Source organism: Varroa destructor, unplaced genomic scaffold (assembly GCF_002443255.2).
Source record: "Varroa destructor unplaced genomic scaffold, Vdes_3.0 BEIS01000003.1, whole genome shotgun sequence".
NCBI lineage: Eukaryota > Metazoa > Arthropoda > Arachnida > Mesostigmata > Varroidae > Varroa > Varroa destructor.
This window is the reverse complement of record NW_019211456.1, coordinates 45,568,908-45,575,584: the sequence shown is the minus strand read 5'-3', so window position 1 is coordinate 45,575,584 and position 6,677 is coordinate 45,568,908.

Below are 6,677 nucleotides of genomic sequence, written 5' to 3'. Positions count from 1 at the left end.
TCGCGGGAGGAGGGCGCGGGGGGGGGGGGGGGGTAGTACTGATAAATGCGGCGGCTGATTAATCAACTCAAATTCCGTTCGTGAATTTCTGCTAAGATAAGATCCGTGCTGTCTCCCTAATCTTAATTTGATAGCCGTCTAATACCATTTGGTAAACTTTTCTGATGTTATTAGTAGTAATTGCAATTCCTGAATTTTTATCTTTAGCTTTCCCACACGTGCATTGTCAACCAAGCTGACACGAGCACGTTTGCTTTTAGTTACCTAAAATTTCTCGATGGCAAGCCATGGTGCTAAGTTCTGGTGAACACCATTTATCACCTTGCGAAGCAATATTGCCTCTTGAATCAAAAAAATTAATAAAAATTCGTTATTTTTATTTTCCACATTCGCGAAAACTGTTAAGTAACAACTGAGCGTTGAGTATGACTGAAATTTTAATAGGCCTGTGCAGTTGTATTATCCAACTATTTCTGACGGGTAGCGCCACCTTTGGGTTGAAAAATACACTCCCTGTGACAACACGTACAGTGGTAACATGCGAATTTTCACACCGTTTAGAGAGTTTGTTTCTAATGGCGTTATAAAAACAAGATATGTGATGAAAATTTAAACGAGAAAAAAGGTGGTTAGTTAGACTACTCGTGTATAAAGCAGGCTATACCACCAAATGATTATAACATTTTTCGTGACGCTATTTATAATTCAAAATTGCACTCTTAGGTAAAATCACTAACGATGCGTTTCCGTGTGGTAATAGTATGTACGGTACTTTTTGTTAGCGAAAAGAATACTGATCAAAACAGGCGAAGTCGACATAAATTATGGTACTTTGACGATGTACTAGTTCGGAAATCTATAAAGACTTTACGTGAACCGGGAGATAATACGCAGGACTTTTACAAAAATAGCCAGGTCGTGTACCTTGGCTGTAAGGATTGATTCCATATTAGCGCTCCTTGCGAGCAGATTGGACGCTTCTGCCAAGAATGATAGACCACGATGTTATACGTTTCGATGATGACCAAGACCGTAGCGGGGCCAGTATTAAAAGCCACGTTTGCGTAAATCGCGTGTCCGAATATGTAGAAGCACGAATAAAACAAAGCCTAAGGAGCATATGTGGTAGCTGTGTGATGATGGGGCCGAATGCACGTTCCTCACAGCTTCCGTAGTGGTATTTAAAGAGACTCTAGAACCTAAAATTGCGAGGCACTCCACACCAAGATTAGGGCAAGGAAAAATATTTATATAGAGTCAACAGTGTCAATATTTTCTTTTTAAGAACCTACAAACAACAGTGTATATGACGCTTTTTTCAGCTAAGTAAAAAAATTCTATGGCCTCCACGACGTAAAGTACATAGTGACGGTTACACAACGGAGGTTCCGCTTCCAATCTTAGGTAGATTGATTTCACGGAAATACATAACTGATACGCATTTTTTTTTGTCAAAAAATATCTTGCAGTCAATGCAACGAGATCATAAGAAATCGTGTTCCGTGCTTTGAGGACTATAGTGTGAAGCAAAAATCTAGTTTGCTTATTTGTGTCATTGCTTCTACGTGGGTTATTTTTAACATTCTACTAAGCAAAACATTACTCCTATATTATGATGTACTAATTCATAATTTCCCATTTTGAGTCCTGCTTACTTCGAATGGAATACAACGAATTCAGCTTCGATAACGACTTCAGTATGAAGAAAATAGAATTGGAAAGAGCAGATCTGTACAGCTCTTAGTCATAATAATACTGCTCCCGAAAAGCGAGCTTTTTCTGTGATCTTATGTTCTTGCCCTAATAACAGCACCTGCATAAAAATGTGTTACTGATTGTTGATTAGTAAGTAATGTTGATTATACTTCTGCGCCTTAGCCCTTAAGTCTATTGGCTGGTAGTACGGACTGAGTTTACCACGGGTTTCGAGAACCCTTGGCAACAGGCCGTCATCAATATAGACGTTCTAACTTATTCCTACCTTAAAATCAATGCGTCCATCAGTTCGATATTGTCTTATTCTACCCAATTATCAATTGATTCATCTTTTTTTAAAGCATAAGCGCTTTTCCCAGCTTTACAACACTATTACTTACGGCTATTTTTTTTAGCTCATGCCGATGGCAAAATTACATGACAATTTTCTTATGTTATATACAATATCCTCTTATATGATTGAAGTATACTGTTTTTTCGTTCTTCACAGCCTCTCTGTCTCTAACTCTCTCTGTTTTAAATTAGCTATTTATTTTTTGGCGTTTTAATGTAGTTTTCTCTAGTAATTTTGGAAAATCGATTAAATAAAGTTTAAGAAAAATATTTTTGTCCGTATATTGACGGATGTTCGTGATCACAGAGTAGCATAGTTAAACCAATTCTCTATTGGCTATAAGCCGTTAGCTGCTGGGTAAAATTCTTTGTGACTCCGCAATATTGTACAAAAAATGTTTGGAGCCATAGTAAAGACGTTACGGTATCACTTCCAAGGTAACTGGTATTTACGGGACATTTGCTATTCACGGGAACTGCGGCTAAGCAGTCCATCATTGGCAACTTTCTTTATCCCTTAGAAATGCGTATTTAGTTTTTTGGATGTCTGTTCTGTCAAACGATCAATAAAGTCGTTCTTGTTTACGCCTAACTAACTAATAGTTAGTAATTAATAGCAATATAACCTTGCGGAAGACAATTGGAACATGCGAGGTGTTTGCAAAGATTTGATTTAATTATTAAAAGTATTAAAATTAGGATTGTGCATTTTTATTAATTCAATTGCAATCATTTTAATTTCAAACAGCACATGACAAAGAAGCACAATTCAGCATCTTTCAGCTCCAAGGCAATCTTTTAGCATTTGTCGCTACCGGTCACACTGTGTTGCTACTTATTTTATTTTGTTGTGTATCGCGTAAACTGGCGTTGGAGAAAGAGACCAACGCACGTTCCGTATCACATCAAGTCCATCTGGCAGACTTGGCTATCTCTGGCTGCCTGGCTATCCACTATATCACGCCCGGGGGTACTGGTCTTGCAGCCCCATTCCATCCTACTCCGCCAGCCTCTATGCTCGGCTTGTCAGCTACTGCCTACCCAACAGTACCGTGTGTAAGCACAGCTCGGCTCCTGCTGCAGTCCTGTGGTTCCAGAACGTCCCGGCTTACTTGTCCATGGCGGACGAGGGCGGCTTGCTCTTCGACTGATGCTGCTCCATCGGGCTTTTCCGGCGACCGGGTTCCTTTCGCGAACGACGGTTCGGGCCGACCAACAAGGGCCACCGACCCGGAGGACCAACGTCTTTCGTGCGGACGGTTTGCTAAGGTGAAAGGAAACAGGCCCAAACCAGCTCAAACCATGCAGGTCCGAATAGGCGTACCCGGCGGGGCCTCGTCGATGCCGCGAGGCTCGACGAGGCCGAGAAGAAACGAAGCGACACGAGCCTGCGAAGCCGGTCGGATAGCTTTATCTTGCCAAACGAAAACAAAGGAGAAGATGGCCGCTTGGCTGGTAAAACTGTTGCCGGTTGCTGGGTGGTTCCTGAGCGAAACTTTTGGGAGCAGTCTCTCAGGAAAGCGAGGCCAATACCGCGGTCCTTTGGCAGATGCAGGCTCTGAGCGTGTGATGGTGTGTGTGTACGATTAGGCACATCAGACTAGCATAGCGGCGTACCAGCTCCATGTCAGCTCAAAGAAGAAAGAAACGCTTGCCGGTTACAGCAGCAACCAACCAAAGCGGGCATTATCATGGCTGCCCCCTTGAAGACCTTTCTAGCTTGTTCTTGATGGGTTACACTTCACTACTGTCGCGTTTTCGACAGTACCGTTGCATACTGCACGCCTACTGACAAGGGACACGATGCCAAAAGAGGGGTTCACATGCCCACTTCTAGGTCACGCCTAGTTCAGGAATGGCCACGTTTACTCTACAGCATAATTTTTTTAAAACTACAGAAAATATTGGGAGAGGACACGGCTCTTGACCTAAGCTTGGTACCGCTAGGCATACGCAGGTGCGGATATCGGTTATAGGGGTGATTTTGCACAAAAAATTAAGTCTTTATCTAAATTTTGGTGAAAATCAAAATACTGAAGTGTTCAGATTCAATATTGTAGCTACAGACAATATTGCATACGAAAGACGAAAAAAAACTACAACCCCTTTCACCCACGAATCGAAGCCAAGACAGTTGGGAATACATAAAAATGGTTTGTATGTGGGAGGTCACTGCAATCTGTTTACACCACGAGGATCATCCAGTGATACTGACATCGCTTTAATTCTGTAACTGTGTTATAATAACGACATGGCCTTTATATTTGCTGCTCATTATATTAGCAGCTTCTTATATTCTGTTTTTAATTTCACTCATGTACAATAACCTTTTGTTTTTACTAACTAGTCTCTACGTCTAACTATGTCTGTCCGTAGAACACACTTTATTTAGCTTACCTTAAATGGGGTAAGCAATTCTTCTTGCTATATATACTCAAACGGCTGGTTTAAAGTAAGAAACAATACAGATATCATTCGGGTGATACATGGGACGACTTCAGCTAAATCTTTATAGAATTTTATTGACTCTTCTCCCAGTTAATAATTTTTTTTAGTGTAGCAGGTATTTTGTCCATCACAAGCACATTTTTAATAGTAAGACATATATATATATATATATATATATATATATATATATATATATATATATATATGTTAACACTATGGTAGTACAAAATAGAAACGTGTTTATGAATATACTTTTTTCATTAAAGTACGATATAAAGGTATAATCAAATAACAAAATAGATTAAAAAAAAACTATTAAGGTGGCCTGACACGCTTCATCTACATTTACAAACGTCTTGTCGAACTGATGACCTGGTCGTCTGTCAAAAAATCCTTTTTATTTTAACTCTAGGCCCAAACTCGTTGGCCACATGTAACGACTGGCCGCGAACCTTTTGGCTGTTAGCCATTAAGCGTTGGCCAAGACACGCGTTTTGCCAATTATGGAGACCTAGCTAGACTTTGCTCTTTGCGAAACAAAGTAAATAACTCGTAAGATAGAACTGCATCACGAAGCTGACTAGCGGTCATCGTTCCTGCTATAGATAGCCAAAATTGTGCGGTAGGTAATAAAAGTATTTTTTTTTACCACAAACTATGATTAAATATCTCGCCTAATACCGTATGGATTACCTGGTCGTTTGCACCTATTTCGGTTGAGGTATTACGTTGCCTTAAGTCAAAATTAGTTTTCCACATGCTTACATGCTTGTGGTGAGTGACCCCAATGTTACCCAATAGAGTTAAAAAGCCATTTTGAAAAATTCAATCCTGTGTAAAATACGTCAAGCATTTCGTTTTTATATCTGTAAGCTCTACATAACTGTAAATCGTACTCGCCTTACATTAATAGAGCTGATCATAAGAAAACTAAAGGTCAAGCATCGGATACGATGACTATGTCGAAATTTCTCTATTCAAGCTTTTCAGCCTCTCAAACACGTTCGTCATCATTTCAACCTAGTTAAACATTAAATTGTACAATGGACTACAAAAGAATTTTGTTTAGATAAAAATTAGTGCAAAGGAGAAGTGTTTAACAGCACCGAACGTTCATCCCGAAGCTGCATAGCTCCATCTTAACTAGGAAGACAAGCGTCCAGATAACCAACGCCAGACGCCCAACTGGAGACCAGGAACACCTTGAAAACAATCTACAGTACGCTAACCTACTAACCTAGCGAAGTTCTCCATTTTTACGAGTGATTGGCCATACATATACTGCTATACTGAGGAGCGGTCATCAAGTCAGCATTTGAGAAGATCGGAAGATAGTTAGCATTCGTTTTGTAATGTTTCGCAAAATGAATATAACGTCTATTGCATCTTTGAATGTTGGATCTTTATTGAATTTGACTGACCGATGCTGGAAGTCATTTGTAATTAGCTTGAAGGCGTGAAACTCTTACTGCCAATAAAACTAGCGCGGTGAAAATATTGCCCCTGTCCGCCTATAGTTAACACAACAGTGTTTTCCGTTCCGATTCTACAAGTTAGTGCAGATTTGTCTAGAGGCAAAAATCCAAGCCCATTGAATGACTAATCAAAACTTAAGAGACTTCTTGCGATACGGGTCGCACAATTTCGCTACTTCGAATAGGCACATGCAGCGGATTGCACAGAGTGGAGCGCTGTGGCTTTTTGTTTGTTTCCACTTTAGAGCTGCGATGGCCCACCTCAATGTGCCACAATAGAAGGACATGCTCTAATTACAACGTATGACCTTAACACCGTTCTCTAGAATAAAAAAAAATGAGGAAAACCTTAACGTCGACCCACTAAATACGATTCATCTCTATGGGTATTCGCAAGTTACGCCTCATACGAAACTATCTATATTTCAGCCCATCTATACTCTATCAAAAGAAACAAGATCAACGATATGAACTGCCAAATGGCACCAACCACCGAAGCTTAGATTAATGTACGAAATGCCTATTGGTACAGAGAGAGGTCCTGTTCTAGTTAATTGGCGGCGTTAAAAAATACCAAAATATGGTCAATGGTTCTTATACAGTGGTTAGATAGAACGAGGCGTTTCACCGAATAAAAGCTTTGCTGAGTGTTATCACAGTATGAGCCTGTTACACGCTCGAGTTGAACGCGGCTATTACGGGGGT